Source organism: Eumetopias jubatus, unplaced genomic scaffold (assembly GCF_037043125.1).
Source record: "Eumetopias jubatus isolate StellerSeaLion01/CBP00866 unplaced genomic scaffold, mEumJub1_p1.0 scaffold_12, whole genome shotgun sequence".
Taxonomy (NCBI): domain Eukaryota; kingdom Metazoa; phylum Chordata; class Mammalia; order Carnivora; family Otariidae; genus Eumetopias; species Eumetopias jubatus.
Window position 1 is genome coordinate 7,121,227 of NW_028274818.1, and position 19,689 is coordinate 7,140,915.

The following is a 19,689-nucleotide window of genomic DNA, read 5'->3' on the forward strand; positions in this document are numbered from 1 at the left end:
TGTTTATCAAATTCTGTGTTTCTCACAGACTTTTGAAACACATAGAACATAAGAAATATTCCAGTGAATGAAGCATACCAAATGTAAATAAAAAGCAAGACACATCCTTTGGGGAAACTGCTGTTAAAAAAAAATCCAGTCTGTATATGCTAAAGTGAAGCAAGGAAATTCAGTCCTTAAATCTTTAAAAATGTGTTTTTCCTCAAATGTCATTCCACAAAATTGGAAGTGAAGGGCTAAAAGTTGAGGAGAAGGAAGGGAGGGAGAGGGGGCATCCATCATTAACACAGAAAGTAAAATTGTACAAATTTAAGCAGTTTATTGTAGACTAAGGTTCATAGTCCAGGACACCAAATGCTGGTATAAGAAATTCACCGTTTGGCAGGAGCTGGAGGATTTATAGTGCTGCCTGAAGACCAGTGCGGGGCAGTTAACTGCGTTGGAATAATTCCCCTTCCCACTCCAAATCCTGGTTTCTGCACCGTGCCTCCACAGGGAGGGCCGCTCAGTTCACTACCCGGCTGACCCCTAGGGCCTCTAGGTCCCCACAGGCAATTATCTCGATAGTCCCCTTCCCAGGTCTTTTCTTCCATGTTCAGATGGAACTCACCTCTGAACATGATGGGCCTGAGGCTAGGGGGCTCAGAATCATCAAACACAACAAACCCCAGACTGGGTAATTTCTTGCCACTGTTAACGCAGAGCTCCACCACATTCCCATAACTTTGAAAAAAAATCTTTAAGCTTTGATTTGTCCACTTCATGGGGCAGGTTGGTGACTATCAGGGTGTCTCACAGTTCTTTGGGGTTCAATGTCGCCTTGCTCACCAGCCTCACGGATGGGTCTAGGTCCCCTCTGGGGAGGAATACTTACTTGTTGTTCTCACACTCTTTGATCCTTTTGAGGCCTCAGTGGTGGAATCTGAAATTCAGACTTAGACTCCAGTCAAGGCTGTGAAGCTGGTACTTGAAAAACATGAGGTGGTATCCCAGTAACTGGAACAGCTCCACTGAGTGGAAGGTCACCAATGCCCAAGAAAATGTCCTTAAGTCTTCTATATGGTCTGAGCTATGTCTGTGCGTGCTGGGGAAGAACACTTCTGTGTGTCCTCAGGAGCCAGTTCTTCCAATACTAGCTCAGACTTTTCCTGTTGGATTTCAGACATAGCTTCTTGCTCTGGTTCTGGTTCAGCAACAGGTTTCTCTAAATGTTCTTCCAAGTCATTGCTGACAGTCTGATCATAGAAAGTTTCAGAATCATCAAGTACCACTTCAGGTGTCTGCTGTCTTTCTTCAGGTTCCTCTGCCTCTTCCTCAGATTCCTCCTGAGGCTCAGTGACAAAGCCACCAAAGACCTTATCTTGGTATCTGAAAACATCGTGAATGTAGAACTTACTTGCAACAGCGTCCTTAGGAGCAAGGAGGACAAATGTCTGCATGAATCTCTTCAAAGCCTGGTTGTTATTAGAGAGCAACCCCAGCACGTGGACCACCACACCATCATTCAGAGTGGCATGAGCATCAACATGATGAATCTTAGTGTGGCAATTGGTACAGTTTTGTGATATCGCTTTGCTATGGATTTCTTTCTGTCCCTAAATTGCATCTGCTGGCTTTCCATTTGAATCCAATCCCCCACGGACATAAGAAGAGTTCCTTCCATAAAATCTGTGAAGCTTGCTGGGGCCTGGTTCAGTGGTGTGTAATACCTCCTCACAAGTTCCCGCCCCACCAGCAGGGGACTAGGCTTCTCTATAACCATTTCTTTGGTCAATTCAACCTGTGCAGCTGAGCAGGAGTGGAACAAGCTTTGCTCCACAGCATGGCAGAAGGCAAAATCCCTTCACACCACTGTGTCTGCCTCTGTGAAAATTCTACACAACCTTTGGGCCTAATATAAGACTCATCTCTTAAAAAAAAAATTCCTAACTACTTTATCTCTTCTAGTTAATATGGCTCTTTTGGTGAATGGTGATTACAAATGTGACTTCAATGTTATTTCAGTTATAATAATTGCTACCATTTGGGGGGCTTCTGCTATGTGCTAAAGCCCTGTAGTGAATATGTCATGTATATGACGTGATTTAATCCTTATGTAATGGGGTGGGTGTTAATTTTCCATTTTGCAGAAGAAGGAACTACCTTTTAGAGCAGGACATCATCCAGCTTAGAGATCCCTGGACCAAAACTGGATGGTCACTCAAAGCTGCTTGCCCATACCACACTCCTGCAGTTCCTTCTGCCCAACCCACATCCCTGAGCCCCACACATGTGGAATCTGCCAGGACTCTAAATCCAAAGATGGATTTTACTGTCAACATGGCAACCTCAAGACTTAGAGAAAATGAAAATAGCTTTTTCCCCCCCCATTTACAAATAAGATCAAAGATACCTAAGAGGGCAAATTATCTGAGGTTTTCATAACTTATTGGAAAGAGCACTGGTACCAGAATCCTAACTCTGGGTCTGGAGCTCTTTGGCACTGCTCCTCCTTATCAGTATGACTTTCTCCTTTGGCTGTAAAGAATATTGTTGAGCGAGTTAATGTTCAGAACACATGAGTTTAAAGGAATTTTTCACCTCAGCCAAGATTTCTTTAGACTGAACATCTGAATTTGGAGCTAAGTAAAAAGCACAAGAAGAGAGAGTTGGCTTAGTTTCATTTCCAGTGAGTCAAAAGTGCTATAAAAAATAGAAGGATAAAGATAATTGTGCTGTGCACATCAGAGGTAAAGCCAGAGGAAGCACAGGCCAATATGACATTGTCTAGTTAGCTTGCCCTGCAGGCATTTCATAGCCCTCCCTTATGGCAAGGGGCTTTATCTGCTGCTGTCTACAAGCCAAAACAAAGGCCCAGTGCCAAACCAGATGCCATTTCTTCCATACCACGTCTTCCTGGTGAACTGAATCCCTAGGTTAATCAGAGAATGTTGAAAAAAAATAGAACTATAAAGAAAAAAAATCAGTACATACAAAATGCTACCAATTATGGTATTCTTAGAGTGTTTTCTAGTGTACCAGAACACTTGAATATATTTTCAAATTTACTCTTCCCAACTGTGTGATGTAGGAATTATTATATTATATTGGAACATATATTATATTGGGTTCATTCTATGATGATGGAATGGAAGCGTTTGATGTGACCCACTTTAGGTTATCCAATTAGAAATTGGCAAGATTGGGATTTAAACCCAATTCCAACTTGCATCCCTTCCTCAACACACACACACACACACACACACACACACAGAAACACACACGCATGCACACACACACACATACACACACACCACTGTTTCTGTCAACGTTTAACCTAAGACTATCTCTAGGAAAAATGATAAAGCAAAAAATTTACTTGATACTTTAACCAATATTTATTAAATTCCAATATGTGCTACATACTGTTTGAGATGCTTGAGATAAAACAGTGAACAAAAGCAACAAAAACACCTGCCTCTTGAAACTTACATTCTAGTAGGTTGAGGTAGATAATAAAGATGAATGAAGTAGATAAGAAAATTATAAATTATGGTAGGAGACAGTAAGCACTATGGCATAAAAGAAGAGACCGATCAGGATTAAGGGAATTAGGATTTATGAGGGGGAGGGCAGATTACAGTATTGAAGAGGATGGTCAGTGTTGGGGGGGTGGGGGAGACTTCAAGGAGACACTAAATGTCTCCTTGACATTGATGCCAAGGTTTGAAGGATGTGAGTACCTGGGGAAACAGTCTTCCAGGAAACTGCTAGAGCATAGATGGTAACGTGTGAAAATGTCTGACATGTTTGAAAAACAGAAGATGGCCGGACGGGAGTACAGGAGAGAGACAGTAGTAAAAGGTGAGGTCAGAGGTAATGGGGACATATGGAGCCTCCTAAATCATTATATTAGGAGTTCTTTGATAGTCTTCTGAGTAAGGTGGAGAGCCAGGTGAGGGTTTTGAGTAGAGACATGACAGGGTATGATTTATATTTAGAGGATTATTTGCACTGTTCTGTTGGGAATAAATTTAGGGAAAGAGTGGAAGCAGGGAGACCAGTTAGGAGGCTGTTGTGGTGTATTCATTTCCTAGAGCTGCTATAACAAAGCACCACAAACTGGCTGGCTTAACACAACAGATATTTTCTTCTCTCACAGGTCAAGAGGCTAGAGGTCTAGATCAAGCTGTTGGCTGGACAACGTTCTCTTCGTATTCTCCAGGGTAGGGTCCTTCCCGTGTCTTCCAACTTCTGGTAGCTCCAGGTCCTTGGCTTGTGGCAGCATGACACCATCTCTGCCTCTGTCTTCACATGGCTGTCCTCTCTGTGTATCTCCACATCACCTTTCCTCTGGGTGTGTCTGTCCAGTCATATCGAATTAAGCTCCCACCTAAATGACTTTTTCTTAACTTGATTACACCTACAATGACCCTATTTCCAAATAAAATCACATTCAGAAGTACTGGGGGTTAAGACTTTAACTTTTTTTGTGTGTGTTGGGGGTGCAATTCAACCTGTAACATGCAGTCATCTGGGGAAGAAATGGTGGAGGCTTAGAACAGGGTAATATCAGGGGGACTGGTGGGCAGTGGTTAGATTCTGGATGCATTTTGAAGGTAGAACCCACAGAAATGGGTGCTAGATCAGATGTGAAGTACGTGAGAAAAGCCAAAGGTGGCTCCTGGAAATCTTGTTGAGCAGCTGGAAGAATAGGGATATCTGAGAGTGAAACACATTTTTGGAGGAGTGTGGATATTAGAATTTTAGTTTTTGATACGTTGAGTTTGGGATATTTACTTAGAAAAATGAAGAGATGTTGAGTGGGAAGCTGAATATATGGGCCTAAAGTTCAGGTGACAGATTGAGGCTGAAGGTAGAAAGGTTTAAATTTGCCAGTCTTTAGCAAAAAGAAGAAATTTAAAGCCCAGTGAGTGATTGAGATCACCCAGGAAGTGAGCATCACTAGAAAAGATGACCCCAGGGGCGCCTGGGTGGCTCAGATGGTTAAGCGTCTGCCTTTGGCTCAGGTCATGATCCCAGGGTCCTGGGATGGAGCCCCGCATTGGGCTCCCTGCCAAGCGGGGAGCCTGCTTCTTCCTCTCCCTCTACTGTTCTCCCTACTTATGCTCTCTCGTTCTAAGATTTTATTTATTTATTTGACAGGGAGAACGAGAGAGCACAAGCAGGGGGAGCAGCAGAGGGAGAGGGAGAAGCAGGCTCCCCGCTGAGCAGAGAGCCCGATGCGGGGCTCCATCCCAGGACCCTGGGATCATGACCTGAGCCAAAGGCAGACGCTTAACGACTGAGCCACCCAGGTGCCCCAATAAATAAAATCTTAAAAAAAAAAAAAAAAGAAAAGATGACCCCAGTCAGAGCCCTGGGCCACTCCGACATGGAGATTTGGGTAGAAGAGGAAGAACCCATGAGAGACAGAGGAGGAGGAGCCAGCGAGACAGGAGGAAATCAAGATAGTGGGCATCCTGTGAGTCTGGTGAAGAGAGTGCAGCAAAGGGTGGGAGCAATCAGCTGTGTTCAAAGCTGAGGGTAGTTGAGATGAGACAAAAACTGAGAATTGATCATTAGGTCTGGATGGAGAGAAGTTTTCATGACCTTGGGAATGGGGAAAGCCTTTTTAGAATGCGTTCAAGGGAGAATGGAAAGAGAGGCTTTGGAGACAGCAAGTTTGGACAATATTTTGGAGGACCGGGTTGGTAGCATGTAAGGACAGTGGAGTCAAGGCAGGTTTTCTTCTCCTTGTTTTCAGGTCAGAAACACAAACACATGATTGTGTATTGATGGCAAGACCAGGGGAGGTTGATCTCACCTCCTATCTGATTGTCTCTCTGCTCTCCTGACACTTCCACATGCCCTCACTCTCATGCATCCTTGGTCCTATTGGTATCTCTTAGGGTCACTGTCCTGGAGGAACATCCCGTGGTTTGGACAACATCCCCCCTTCTTTTTATTGGTTTCAGTTTCTTCTGAGCACCTCTCTCTAAAATAGCATCATTATATGGGAGCAACTTAAGTGTCCACTATGGATTGATGAATATAGAAGATATATCTATCACACACACACAAAATGGAATATTACTCAACCATAAAAGGAATGAAATCTTGCCATTTGTGACAACATGGATGGACCTAGAGGCTATTACGCTAAGTGAAATAAGTCAGACAGAGAAAAACAAACATGAGTTTACTTATATGTGGAATCTATTAAGACAGATGAACAAACAAACAAACAACAACAAAGAGAGAAACAGATTCATAAATACAGAGAACAAACTGGCAATTGCCAGAGGGAAGGGAGGTGGGGGATAGGAGACGTAGGTGAAGGAAATGAAGAGGTACAAACTTTCAGTTATATAATAAATTAAGGCACAGGGATGAAAAGTACAGCATAGGGAATATAGGCAATGGTATTATAATAATGTTATATGGTGACAGATTGTGGTTCCATTTGTGGTGAGCATTGCATAATGTATAGAATCATCAAGTCACCATGTTGTACACCTGAAACTAACATAACATTATATGTCAACTATGCTTCCCCTAAAAATAAAAAGTAAGAAAAAAAAGAAAATACAAGTACAAAAATAATATAGAAACAGAGAAAAAAAACCATAAGAAACTATTTTGTTCAATTTTATGAAAATGAACTTGAAACCTTGGATTAAATGAAGAATAAAATAAGATGAAATAGCATCATTAGATGATTTCTCTGCCTACCTCAAAGTGTTAAGGGAATGACTGACATCAAATCATGAAGGTGACAGTGTTTTGCACACTTGGAAACCATACACCCATTTAGTTAGTTTTTCAAATATGATTTAAAAATATCTATCCAAAGCATCCAGTGTCTATGCCAGAAAGGAGTTCCCTCCTCTCCCCACCTCCCCACGGCCTTTGTCTTAGTCAGGTCTTCCACTGTTCTCACCTAGTCTACTTAAGCAGGTGAGTTTCCAAATGGTCATCTTTGGCCCAAATGCCTCCTTCTACCCCATTCCCACACTACCATCAGAATCCCCTTTCTCAGATGCAAAGCTGACCCAAACCTTCTCATACTCAAAACCTTTTGTTGGCTGGAGCTGTCCCAAAGTACCCATAACTTCCAAATAGGTACTTCTGCATCTGTTTGTCTTTGTTCATAGGTTTTCTCTGTACTGCCTTTCCCTCATTCTTCTGTGCCTGGAATGAGTTCGTCTCCATCCTTCGACACCAAATTCAAGTGACCCCTTATTCATGAAGACTTTTCTGACCCCTCTACCCAACCCTGGGCAGAATCGATTGCTCTTGCCTCTGGACTTCCAAAAGGTTTTATAAATTACATTCTAATATATGTTCTTCAAGTATATATCTGGTTTTCCCTTAGATGGTGCCATCTGTGAAGATGGAGACTATGACTGATGCTTTTTGCTTTCACACCAGCCAGTACACTTTCTGGCACACAGTAGGAGGATTTAACAAAATGTGTCACATGGATGCTTCTCATAGAGCCTGCCTTGGCCCTGTACAGTGTACCCATCTCACCAGGCTGGTGGCTGTTATGGAGACTTCTCTTCTGCTCACTGAGTGCTCCTTCTCTGGAAGGATTAGTATATATGGGGTCCTTCTCTGTTAACAGAGACATCCCCACCACCACCATTCCAGCTTCTTACGTTGTAGGAGCATTGTGAAAACAAATGAAGGTCACTGCTGTCCTTGGGTCCATGGAGAGACCTTTTTCAAAGGTCACAAAGACCAGAGATAGAATGCCAGTGACTCATGTGAAGGTAAGAAAGATATTTTTGGTGGGAGTAGCCTGCCTGACCCTTTGCCGGTAAGCAGAGACTCACCCTTTCTGCAATTGAGAAACAGGTTTTCTTTGTCCTTGACATGGTCAGCAAATGAGCTTCTGAGCTCAGATGGCAAGACATATAGAGTTTCTGACTGTTAGTGAAGATGCAATTTCCAAATGCAATTCATAGCTTGAGTGATTTTCACTGCTCAGACCTTCTTCCATGCCTTATGATGGGGCTGACTGTGCTCGGTGACCTTTAAGCCAACCTTGCTAATTAACAAGAAGCCATAGACCAAACAACCAAAACAGAAGCACTTCAGACCCCCCAGATTGCCCACTATCCTCGGAAAGTCTAAAATTAGGCCTTATGTTTGTGTATTTGAATTATCATTGATCCCTGGTGCCCTCGGTCATTCAGCCACTGTCTGTGCAATTCCTGTGACCCAGGGGGAATAAGGCAAAGGGAGATGCACAACTGATGAAACAAAAGAGTTTGGGAGGCTGGAGAATAGTATGATCTTTCCATCAAGGCTGTATTAGGCTGTGGCCCAGTCAACTGTTGTTTCAAAGTATTTTTAGCTAGGGAATTTGGAAGTTCTTAGTGTCTATTCATCTTTAGAAAAGGAAACCTCTTATGCTGCATTCTCTCCTATCTGGCATCCGCATCACTGAATTCTTTCATGCAAGAAAAGGCAAATGTGTATTGTAACAGGGAGCAATGGACGAGAGGCAAGGGGTTTGGGTTTGAGAACTAATTCTACCTCTTTCTAATGAATGATTTTGAACAAATTACTTATATGCTATGAACTTCCATCTCCTCTTCTGTTAAGTAGTGATAGCCATGTCTGCCCACTGCAAAGATTTGTGCTTCCCTAATTTGTGGGCTGTGCTCTGCTGCTCTCAGGAAGCATCATGAGTAAGAAGCCATGGGCCTTTCCTGGTGGGGTGTCCTCTGTCCATAGGAGGCAGCGCAGGCTCAGGACTTACTGTGCCTATCCAGTAAAGAAGCTTGAGTTACTGATCAGAGAGGCCACCCAGGGGAGTTAATCTATATTTCTAAACAGCAGTCATTCTGCCTCCCAGTTCAGTCATGTGTGCTTGAAAGTGGAATGAGTCAACCAACACCATTTCCTATGATGTTCTCTGTCTTTGGAGGAGGTAACATTATTTCTTTTGTGAAGAGATCCTTGTCCTTGAAGATCAGTAAGGAGGCGAGCTGCAGATAGTTAGAGCCCATGATATGGGGAGGCCACAAAGCTGCAGCACAAACTAGAGCAGGAGCCAAGGATTAAGTAGTCATTGGAAAGTGTTCATGAAAGAGGTGGATTTGAGGTCAAGTTTGAAAGAAGACATCATTATAACTCATGAGCTCTGTGATCTTGGGCAAGTTACTCAACTTCTTACGGTTTGTCAACCATAAGAGACTCTTAATCATAGGAAACGAACTGAGGGTCGCTGGAGGGGAAGTAGGTGGGGAGATGGGGTAACTGGATGATAGACATTAAGGAGGGCAAGTGATGTAATGAGCACTGGCTGTTATATAAGACTGACCTCTACCTCTGAAACCAATAATACATTATATGTTAATTAATTGAATCTAAATTAAAAAGTAAATAAATGGAAAAAAAGTTACACAACCTCTCTGAGCATTGATTTCTTCATATGAAAAATTCAAATATGAATATATTCTGAGCAGGGCTATCATGAGGTTTAATATTGTAATGTTGATAAAATACTTGATAATGTAAAAAACATAAACAACATCTACAAATTAAATAAATAATATAAATAAAATTACAAATAAATATTAAATTAGTAAATAAACACAACTGATGGGAGCTGTTATTTTGGGCATCAAACCACTTCAGTGAAGTACACTCTCTGGGTACCAGTCTGCAAGCTGAGCAGGCACTTGGTGCCTTGGTGTCTATAGAGAATGGAGTCTATATAGAATGGAGCCCCAACTATTGGCTGAAGTTGAGAAACAGAGAAAAATGAAGTCCAAGTTAATCTCGTGAGCAGGATAACTCAGCCAGGACCTAACAACAAGGACCAAGACAGAAGACCACTTTTAGGGAAGGGCTGGTATGGCAGTGGGAAGATGTGTGCCATGGGCAGCCCTGCTAGCCCAGGTCTAAGAGTCTGCTGCTGGGGTTAGTAGAGGATGGACAGGTGCGGCACAGCTGCCTGACTTGCTCTGGGCATCATGATGCGTCTTTTCTGGTGAGGAGCAGGGGGGACCCAACTGAGGAGAGAGGCTAGGGCCATGAAGTGGTATGATAGGAAGACACTGTAGCCATGGAGTGGCAAGAACAAAGGAGTGTGTGGCAGTGAGCAGAGCAAGAGGCAATACAGACCAGTTGCCTTGGTTAGAGTGGAGTGGTATATCCTGAGCTGGAGGAGTTTGGATTTTATCCCACTGAGTAGTGGAATATTATAGCTATTGAGCAAAGCAAGAGAGAGACCATGAAAAATCAAGCTTGACAAAGACAACTTCAGTGACTGTGAGAAGGATTAATTAGAGAAGAAGGGATGATGGACAGACAAGGGACTGCAGGTAGGAAGATACTGCCATCAGTTACAGATATAAATATGATAAATAAAGCATTCAGAACCCAGGCCAGAGTCAGGGCAGGGCAGGCCTCCAGAAGTTAGATCAGGATCTCTTCTTTGCCTGTCCATGCATATTCCATTCAGTAAATCTTGTGTGGAACAGAGGCAACCAAAAAGTTCTCCTTTGGATCTGGCAATCAAACTGAGGTTTGCAGAACTAGGTGGGAAACAGCATGAAGAATGCAGGCTCCAGGGGGCCTTCTTGTTCCCAGGGAGCACTCATTACTGTGGTCCAGGAGCAGAGAGGACTGAAGGGAGCATGAGCCCTTTCATCTCTTGAACAGGCAGGACCCTCTTAACCAGTTTTTCTGGCAGGATGCTTGAAAATACAACAGGAAAGAAGAGAAAGTTTGGAAGGAAAAAGGGCTCTTTTTTTCAGCAGGAGTTAGATGGCAGAGGAGAATAATTGCAAGATGGAAATAAGGATTGTACCCTCCCTCAGATCAGAGGCATTTTTGGAAACTTCTGAGATGCTGTCAACCCCCACACATCACTATTTGTTTTTGCCGGGATGTGGGGCAGCCCCTTACTAGATAGAAAAGTTCTGTTGAAGCAGAATATGATGAAATGTCAGATTCTCAATAAAGGTAGCCTGGTGTCATAGAAAAGACAAAATTATGGCTTGACATATTGGCATCCTGATCTCCCCTGGGTCCCTCAGGAGTACTGGGGGTTGGTCACATCACATCAACACTCTGAATATTGGCTTTTTAAAAATCTATAAAACTGTGTTGGAAGATTTCTTCTAATTTTAAAATTCTATAATTTTGAAATCTATAATATTATAGAAGGAAAAATACAATGGATCAATATTTTCAACATAAAAGTGGGTGCATTTGTCTTGTTTTAATGAACAAATAGGTTTGAGAATCATCACAAGTTAATTTTTTCCATTAAATGGAAGGAATTTCACCTATGTCTTTGTTTCTAGACGCTGGGGTATTAATTATTTTTCAGTGACTCACCAGAATAGTAAATGCACCACAAAGATAGGATGATTTGATTTTTTCCCCTTGTTTTAGGTTTTTCATTCTCTATTCTTTTAGAAGGCATATCTTGATTTAAGCTGATTACAAACTATCCTCAGGAATCTTGGTTGAGTCTTAAGTAACTATGGATTTCAGTTTAATTATTCCCAAACTGATTACCCTTCCTTTTAGCTGCTATGACCTAAGTTCAAGTTATCGGCCTTGTTGTTACCATGGTAATGATGGATGACATCACTGAATCCAAAAGCAGGAAATTCCCCCATATAATAAGTATGTTTTGGAGGTCACTCAAAGAAGATGTGGGCTTTGGGACTAAGCTCTGGAAGATCTGTTTTGCCCACATAACTTTCTACTTTAAAATAAAATATATTATATCTATTGCCATAACATCTTTCTGTAAGCAATATAGGGTATTTTGCAGAAACTCAGTCTTGATTCTTGCCTTTATTGGAGAGAAGCTGTCTGTGTATATATTTTTTCATTCTAAGAGAAATAAACCCTACTGATTTGGGTACTTACTGTATGCTAGAATCTGTACACAGTGCCTTATGTGGATTATATCATTTAGTCCTCACAAAAGCCCTAGGAAGTGAGTAATTGTTTAAAAAATTATTTTCATGTTACAGATGAACCGAAGTATAGAGATTTTAAGTTATGTGCCAAGGTCACATATAGTAACTGGTGGTGCTAGGTTTTGAAACCAGACATTTTGTTTCCACTGACCAGAGCCCATGCACTTCACCACCTACCATACTTCCTCTTGGAAGGGAGATACGGTGGTATCTGGTCTTTACATCAGCTCATGGCTTCCTCTTACTAGGTGATAGAGTATAATAGTGACACGGAAATAGAGAACATTCCTTTTTAATAGGATCTGAAGAAGACAAAAAGCCCAGTAATTTGTGTTCTCTGTGTGAATTGTTTTCCTTAATCAGGAAGCTCTTACCATAAGAATCTTTGCAAGACAGAACATAGCTGGTTGGTAGTCTCCACGGTGTGTGTATATCTTGCACAGGGAGTTGGGGGAACAAGAAAAGAAGAAATGCTGAAGCTCTCTGGGGTACTTGAAAGCCAACCACATTTAGAGCAGCTCACATTAAGCCTTTCTTTTCCAAGTGTGAGACAGGAAGAGTGCAGTCTAGAATGTATTTGTAGCACGAATGCTGGACTGGACTTCAGGAGGCCAACACCAATTCCCAGCTCTGCTGCAGACCCTGCACATAACTGAGGATTAGTTGCTGCACCTCTTTGAGGCTCAGTAAAATTGAGGTTGGAATTACTGGTGTATAAGATCCTTTACCACTAACACTCATGTGTCTTTCTAGATGCCTTCCCCCTTACAGCAAAGGGGACAGGTGATGAATCTTGAGTGAGTGTAGGATGGAAACGTTGGGCCTCTTCACTAGCTTCTCTCCTGGTCTCTCTCAAAATGCCTCTGTGGCTGCCCGGTCAGGTACACTTGTATGTTTTTCAATGTCAGGGTGGACCTATTTGTTTCTCAGAACTTCTGTGAGGCTGGAGACAACAGTTCCAGTGAAGAGACCACTGAGTTGGAAGCAGAATTCTGGTTCCAATTTCCAACCCTCCTTCAACAAGGCTACTCTTCTCCCAACTCTACAGTAGGGAGTTTGACCATATGCTACTATGAACTCAGTAGCAGATTCTACTGTGATACCTGCATCTGTGTGTGCCAGCAGTTCAGGGAGGTCCTGAGCTGTAGCTTTGCAAAATTTCTCTTTAGAAGCATTGAAGAGAATGGTTCTGATACTTCAGTTCATTACCCTACTACTTGGATGTGGGTGTCAGTGATAAGTTACTTGAGGGACACATTTCAGAATAAGATGCTGATTAATCATTCTAGGACCCCCCCATCTCTTATGTGGCCAGCTTCTCAAGGCTCCTCACTTTCTTCTTGCCTCTAACTCTTCCCAACTTGTGCTCCCCCTCTCTACATTGCCACCAATCCTTCTTCCTTAAATACAAATCTGATCATGTTGCTTTCATTATTAAAATCTTCCAACAACTCAACATGGTCTATAAGGTAGATGTATTCGTTTTATTGGGCTGCCATAACAAAATACCAGAGACTGGGTGGCTTACTCAACAGAAATTGATTTTCTCACTGTTCTGGAGACTGGAAGTCTGAGATCAGGGTGCCAGCAGGGTTGGGTTCTGCTGAGAGCCCTCTTCCTGGCTTACACATTGCTGCCTTCTTGCTGCTCACATGGCCTTTCCATGGTGCGGGCCTGGGGGAACATTCCCTCCCCTTACTCTTCTTGTAAGGCTGCCAATCCTATTAGCTTAGGATCCCACTTTTATGACCTCATTTAATCTTAATTACCTCCTAAAGTCCCTATGGGCAAATAAAGCCACACGGGGTGGGGGTGGGGGACGGTAAATCTTTAGCATATGAATTTGAGGGAGATACAATTCAGCCCATAGCACTAGGGTTCAAAGTCTTCAATAAAAAAGAGAGTCTTTAGGAAAAAAAGACCCTTTACTATCCATTTTGACAGAGCTTTTTCTCCTGCCACTTCCTTTTTTACACTGAAATATTCCCCATTCTTGCAACCCACTATCATTTATCACTTGTCCATAAACGTTACCTGGATCTCATCTCTAAAATGGGAATAGAAATACCTATATTTCATGATGGTTATAAACTTAGCAGGAGTATAACAAGTTGTTACTTCAAGAACTGAGTTTAGAATTCCTTTTGCAGAGTGGGAGCTCTCATTATTTAAGAAGCAAATTATTATGGATGGGGTTAGTTGGAGGATAAGGCCTCTGGGCATAAGTTGATGGGCCGAGTCAGGCTAGGACTACTTAAGAAATGAAGAAGGGTTTGAGGAGTTGGAGACATGTAATAAAGGAAGGAGAAGGCATTAAAAGAGAGAGAAGAGGCATCAACACCAGGTAGGATGACCAACCCTCCTCAGGACAGAGGGATTTCTCTGGAGGAGGGGCTTTTAGTGCTTAAAATAGGGAAATCCCAGGCAAACCGGGACAAGTTGGTCACCCTAGCACCATGTCAGGAGGCAGGAGGCCAAGTGGAAAACATGTGAAAGAGGAAATAGAGTGGAGAGCAATAATTTATTTCTACTATTTTGTAACCATAATGAAATAATGGATCTAGGCAAGGATCATTAACGGCAGCTAAGTTTATTAAGTGATAGGTTGTTGAGAGACTTTATAATGATTGGATCAAGCTGACAATACCTGCACCCAGTGATTTTTCTTAACATCCCCAAAAGCAGATTCTAGATATTATGAATTTCCAGTATGATGCAGTCAGATGTACACAACATTATGTAGAAAGTAATCTTGTCCTCTCAAAAAAAAAATCAGAATCTAATCACCTCTGGATTTTTAAATTTACTCAAAATATAGGGGCTAAAGGACAATGTTAACACTACTGAGAATCAGTCAGCTTTAGAGAAAAAGAGAGAGAGAGGAAGACAAACCAAGAAGCAGACTCTTAACTCTAGAGAACAAACTGATGGTTACCAGAGGGGAGGAGGATGGGGAGGATGGGGGAAATAGGTGATGGAGATTAAGGAGGGCTCTTGTTGTGATGAGCACCAGGTGATGCATGGAACTGTTAAATCAGTGTATTGTACACCTGAAACTAATATTACACTGTATGTCAACTATACTGGAATTTAAGATAAAATAAAATAAGATAAAATAAAATAAAATAAAACAAATTAGCTTTATAGATTTAGAAAGTGGGAAACTATAGGACAAATGACCCAGTCATTCAATAAGTAAATGTAAAAAAAAAAAAAAAAGATCTCAAAACTAAAAGAGATTTAAGAAATACTGCAACCAAAAGTAACATGTGAACTTTTTAGTTTTGGATTTGCATAAACAAACTGTAAAAGAAAATCGTAATTGGGGAAACTTGGAGAAAAGTTAGATATTTGATGACATTAAGGAATTACCTCTTGATATGACAATGTTATTGTGGTAATACGAGAAAAGAAGTCTTTATCCTTTAGAGATACATATTGTAGTAGCTAATTAGTGCTATGTAACAAATTACCATGCATTCAGGGGCTTAAAACAACACACACTAATGATCTCAGTTTCTGTAGGTCAAATCTGAACACAGCTTAGCTGGGTTCTCTGCCAGGCTATGTGAGGGTGTCCACCAGGGCAGGGCAGGGTCCATTTCTTCCTTCCTTCCTTCCTTCCTTCCTTCCTTCCTTCCTTCCTCCCTCCCTCCCTCTCTCTCTCTCTTTCTTCTTTCTTTCTTTCTTTCTTTCTTTCTTTCTTTTCTTTCTTTCTTTCTTTCTTTCTTTCTTTCTTTCTTTCTTTCTTTCTTTCTTTCTTTCTTTCTTTCTTTTTCTTTCTTTCTTTCTTTCTTTCTTTCTTTCTTTCTTTCTTTCTTTCTTTCTTTCTTTCTCTTTCTTTCTTTCTTTCTTTCTTTCTTTCTTTCTTTCTTTCTTTCTTTCTAGTTTGATGGTTTTCCTTTTTTTCTTTTTCTTTTTATTAACATGTAAGGTTAATAAATAATATTTCAGGGGTACAGGTCTGTGATTCATCAGTCTTACACAATTCACAGCGCTCACCATAGCACATACTCTCCCAATGTACACCACCCAACCACCCCATCCCTCCCCCCCACTCCACTCCAGCAACTCTCAGTTTGTTTCCTGAGATTAAGAGTCTCTTATGGTTTGTCTCCCTCTCTGGTTTCATCTTCTTTCATTTTTCCCTCCCTTCCCCTTTCTCTGGTTGACTTATTTTGCTTAGCATAATACCCTCTAGTTCCATCCACGTTGTTGCAAATGGCAAGATTTCATTTTTTGATGGCTGCATAATATTCCGTTTTGTGTGTGTGTGTGTGTGTGTGTGTGTGTGTGTGTGTGTGTGACATCTTCTTTATCCATTCATCTGTTGATGGACAATCTAGGCTCTTTCCATAGTTTGGCTATTGTGGACATTGCTGCTATAAACATTGGGGTGCATGTGCCCCTTCAGATCACTACATTTGTATCTTTGGGGTAAATACCCAGGAGTACAATTGCTGAATTGTAGGAGGGTAGCTCTATTTTCAACTTTTTGAGGAACCTCCATATTGTTGGGAAGGGTCGATTTCTGAGCTTATGTGATTGCTGGCAGAGTTCAGGAAGTTAGCAGACTGAGGTTCTTGGTCTCTTGCTGGCTGTCAGCTAGAGGTCACCTTCATCTCCTTGCCCTATGGCCTTTTCCCTAGGAAAGCTCATGACATGGCAGTTGGCTTCTGCAAAGCAATCAAGGGAGAGAGTCTCCTAGAAACACGGATATTGCAGCCTTATGTTACTTAATCATGTGCATTCTGTCACTTCTGCCATGTTTTATTGGTTAGAAGTAAGTCACATATCCTGCGCACACTCAAGGGAGGGAGATTACACAAGGGTGTGAGCACCAAGGAACAGGAATCGTGGGAACCAATTTAGAGTCTATTTGCCACATGTACTGAATAAAATATAATATATATATGAAAATAGTATTATTTCTGGAAATAATACTATATTTGGAATTTGCTCTAAAATGATCAGGTGATGGTAGGGAGGGAGAGAAATTGATTAAATAAATTCAACCATGAATTGGTGAAGCTGGGTGATTGAAATGTGAAGGTTTGCTACACTCTTGTCTTTTGAATCTCTTTTGCTAGTTTTAAGAATAAAATGCAAGACAGTATCACATACATTATTTAAAAGAAGGAACTGAGAACCAGGAAGGATTAGAAAAAATATGAGTACCTTGCGAATCCTTGGAGATACTGAGAAGGGCTCTGAGTTTCCTGATACACTTAAGATAGACATTCAAGTCAACTTTTACTTCAATATGAAAAGACAAGACTTCAGCAAGCTGGAGCACTTTGGGACAGTCAGAGGCTGATGTTTAGGCTACACAGGCTTAGAGGGATCTATCATAGCAGCTGGCGTATGATAGGTGTTAATAAATCGTCACTCTTGTTACCAGATATCCTACAAGGTGCCTAATTGGGGGCATAGAAGTGAACCCATGTAAATCCTCTTGTCCTCAGAGGTTTTGTGCTTATTCCTTTTCTTTCTCTCTCCACCAGTCCCCATGCCATATGTTGGTTTTATATCACCCTTAGGAGCTACAGGACATTAGATCTATTGTAAAAACCTAGTACTAATTGATTACTTGTAAAAATACCAGAAGGAGTGCTTCTACTGCCCCATAAGTGACATTTAATCCCCCCTCTATCTCTGACCTTCTTACCAAGATACAAAGCACCAGAGATGAAGGTTAGTGATAAACTCTGCCCCCCCTCCCCACACAGCCCTCTCAGACTCTGGAGGAGCAGCAGATGGGATCCAGATAGATGCCCAAGCTAGCCCACAATGCCATCAATAAAAAAATGCTTTAATTAGTGGCAAAAAACCTACCAGAAGAGGAGGAAATGTTACAGATATTCCTGAGGAGGCCAGAATTAGGAGAGGAGAGGAAACGGAGTGTGACCTCACTTCATCACAGAAATCCCTCTCAGACCGGCAAGAACACAAACATGGTGATTAGAGGAAGTGTGTGCTGGAGTGTTTGTTATTCCTGCGGCTGCCTTAACGTGCTGCACTTATCTCGTTAGCAAGCGAGGAGAGAGAATGCTCTGTCCCAGACTTTTGCACATCCTGGAGTTGAGGTGCTTCCGGAAATGAACTGAGTGCTGAGAAAGCAATCCAAATGAGAAGGAATCAGATGCATAATCATCGGTGTTTCCCCACGGAGCTTCACTCCTTAAAGTAAGAACCGGAGAGTCAGATGTTGGGAAACGAAGAGGCTGGGTTCTCACATTGAAAAACAAAGTTGTCAAGAACCCAAGGGATCTGGAAGTGAGTGAAATCCCATTGAAATCTTCAATCTGGGCTCTCAGATTGGTTCATCACATGTGGAAAAATGGAACAGAAAAAAGTCTACAATGATCTAGAAATAGTTATTTAATGATTTGCCGTGTTTGTAAATTAGATGTTCAGCCCGAGGATAGGAGAGAATTTGATGAAGATTTCACAGTATCCCTTCTTACAGTCTCATCCCTGACCACACACACACACACACACACACACACACACACACACACACACCCTTCAAAGGATGAAATACTGTGCACAACCAAAATAATAGCTGTTACATATATGCCTCTTAGAGATCAAGACCTCACATGTTACTTCACTGAATCCTTAGATAATATGGCAAAGTGGCAGTAAAATGATAAACGATTCCCATTTTACACAATAGGAAACCGAGATTTGCAGTCTGGGGCAATAGGTCTGAGAACAATGACTCTGATAGAGTGTTTGTAAGTATCACCTGAAGGAAGTTCATGAGTGAGATCATCCAGCTCCTAAGTTGAAGATTCTGAACCTGGCTCCAGGTCTATCTTCCTGGCTTATATTATTTCTTGCCAATGTCTCTTACTCCATTATCTCCATGCTCAGAATGAATGGGGACTTAATCAGAAAGGGGCAGGTGTGCCTAAAATCCTGAGCCATCCCACAGAAACATGTGAGCACTCCTGAGGCTAGAAGATCCAGGTGATGGGCAATTGGGGTGATGCTCTAATCCATGACTTGATGGGATTCTTTTGTAACTAGATTCAGAGAGGCATCCAGCTGGGGAGAAGATGATGAGTTAATTGGTGGTAAAAATAAGACAAAATAGATATAAACTCATTTTTTCCCTCCTTTCCCCTATGATCCTCTGCCTTGTTTCCCAAATTCCACATATCAGTGAGATCATATGATACTTGTCTTTCTCTGACTTATTTCACTTAGTATAATACCCTCCAGTTCCATCCATGTCATTGCAAATGGCAAGATTTCATTTTTCTGATGGCTGCATAATATTCCATGTATATATATACCCCACATCTTCTTTAATGCAGTTGCTGGGTCGTAGGGTAGATCTATTTTCAACTTTTTGAGGAACTTCCATACTGTTTTCCAGAGTGGCTGACAAGATGAAACCAGAGAGGGAGACAAACTATGAGAGACTCTTAATCTCAGGAAACAAACTGAGGGTTGCTGGAGTGGTGGGGGGTGGGAGGGATGGGGTGGCTGGGTGATGGACATTGGGGAGGGTGTGTGCTATGGTGAGCACTGTGAATTGTGTAAGACTGATGAATCACAGATCTGTACCCCTGAAGCAAATGATACATTATATGTTAATAATAAAAAAATAGATATAAACTCTCAGCATATAAACACTTTGTCTACCTCCCTCAGCAAAGTCCTTCTTCTTTCTCACACACACCTCCTACTGCCCTTTGGTGTCAAGTGTTTTCCTTTGATCTCCCTGAAAGTAATTTAA

At 41.7% G+C, this 19,689-nt stretch overlaps 1 pseudogene; it reads right to left on the reverse strand.

The window, feature by feature from the left end:
- Positions 1-371: 371 nt before the first annotated feature.
- LOC114210446 (ras GTPase-activating protein-binding protein 1 pseudogene) lies at positions 372-1,762 on the reverse strand (annotated as a pseudogene).
- Between the last annotated feature and the right edge of the window lie 17,927 nt (positions 1,763-19,689).